This window comes from Cyprinodon variegatus, unplaced genomic scaffold, assembly GCF_000732505.1.
Source record: "Cyprinodon variegatus isolate N-32 unplaced genomic scaffold, C_variegatus-1.0 Scaffold1372, whole genome shotgun sequence".
Taxonomy (NCBI): Eukaryota; Metazoa; Chordata; class Actinopteri; order Cyprinodontiformes; family Cyprinodontidae; genus Cyprinodon; species Cyprinodon variegatus.
In genome coordinates this window covers 180628-182698 of record NW_015151825.1, presented here as the reverse complement: position 1 = coordinate 182698, position 2071 = coordinate 180628, and positions in this window count along the sequence as shown.

Genomic DNA, 2071 nt, shown 5'->3' with positions numbered 1-2071 from the left:
ATAGAATTTAAAATCCTCCTTCTCACATATAAAGCCTTAAATGGCCATGCTCCATCTGATATCAGAGATCTGATTGTTCCTTATGTTTCAAACAGAGCACTTCACTCTCAATCTGAAGGTTTACTTGTGGTTTCTAGAATTTCTAAAAAATCAAATGGGAGGCAGATCTTTTAGTTATCAGCCTCCTCTCCTGTGGAACTAACTACCAGTTTTAGTCCATGAGGCAGACACCTTGTCTACTTTTAAGGCTAGGCTTAAAACTTTCCTTTTTTAAAAGGTTATAGTTACAGTGGCTCAGGTTATCCTTAGCTATCTCTATAGTTCTGCTGCTATAGGCTTAGACTGCTGGAGGACATAGGGACCCCCTTTTCATCATTCTGCTTCATTCTATCTCTATTCTCCCACTCTGCAGAATTTGTTAGTTCAATCTCTAACATTATGCTTTCTGCTCTTTCCCATAGTAGATTTGCGTTGTCTGTTCCTGTTTGGCTGTGACACCATCCTGGAGAGAAACATCATCTGTGCTTCTTCCATCAACACCCTTGTTTATAGATGTTGGAGATCTGCCTGTTTTCCAGTGTAGTCCTGTTCCTCTGACTATGACTGGTTGGATGTGCTCTCTTCATCCTCTGACATGGGAGCTGGCTCGGAGCTTGTCTGCCTGGGTGTGTGTTTCCTGGACGGGGCCGCCTTTTATAGCTGCTTTTTGTATCTCTGCTTCTGTCTACTTGAACCCCAGTCAGCCTCGGCAGATGGCCGCTCACACTGAGCCTTGTTCTGGTGGAGGTTTTTTCCTGTTAAAAGGGAGTTTTTCCTCTCCACTGTCGCTACAAGCATGCTTAGTGTGAGGAATTGCATTCGAGTCAATGCAATCAACTGGTTTTCATTAGATAGAAAACTTTTAGTTAATTTGTCTGTCTGATCTGGTTGAAAGGGCTCATGCATGTGTTTGTGTGCGTAGGCGTACATGCATGTGGCTGTGTGCATGTGTGAGTGCCTTCCTGTGCCTGTATTTGTCTGTCTCTCTGTCATAGAAACCTACACCACAGTGGTGGGCCTCATTAGAGACGACAATGACCTGGATTACAGAGAGGAGGTGGAGAAGTTGGTGGTGCAGAGATAACAGCCTGATCCTGAACATGGAGAAGACCAAGGAGATAATCTTGGACTTCAGGAAGAACAGGCCTAACTACGCTCCACTGCTAATTAACAGATCAGCTGTAGAGGTGGTTAGCAGCACCAAATTTATCGCAGACCCCCTCACCTGGACTGGAAACACCACCTCACTGGTCAAAAGGGTCCAGAAGCTCTTGGATTTTGGAGGATGAGGAGAGCCCACCTGCATCCAACCCCACCCCCCCCATCCTCCCCACCTTCTCCAGAAGCACCATAGAGAGCGTTCTGACCAGCTGTCTCACTGTGTGGTGTGGAGGCTGCAGCTCCTCAGACTGGAAGAAGGTGAGAAGAATGGGGAGAACAGCAGAGATGATCATGAGGGCTCCTCTTCCCTCCATTAAAGACATTTCATCCCAGCGCTGCGTGTCCCGAGCCCGTAACACCATCAATGACCCCTCACCCCCTCCCACCATGGACTGTTCTCCCTGCTGCCCTCTGACCTTAGACCATAATGTCAACACCATATCACTATAACCACTATAATGTCATAATTTCTTGGGTCTTTATCAGGCCAAGTGGAACCCCTTTCAGATCTAAGATCACCTTTGTCAGGTCACAGGTCAGCAGCTTGTCCCTATGTAAAGCTGTGTTTCACTTTCCATCTATGTTTCTGAAGTTATTACTCCTGATGAGGTTTAAGGCCAAAACAGCTTGGCTGTTAAATAACTTGTTTTTTTTATTTGATGTGTTGCTGTTGTCTCCATCTTACCCTGATTCTTCCTCTTCTCCATGATGCTTAAAGAAGGGGAAGGGTCCCCAGAAACCTTTGAAGGTAAATAGAAATGAACTAATATCAGTAAAATAAAAATGTAACACATTATATAGAGGCAATGAAAATGTTAACTTCCTCATTGATCACAAACTATGTAGAGGGTTGTTATTTTAAAAGGATATA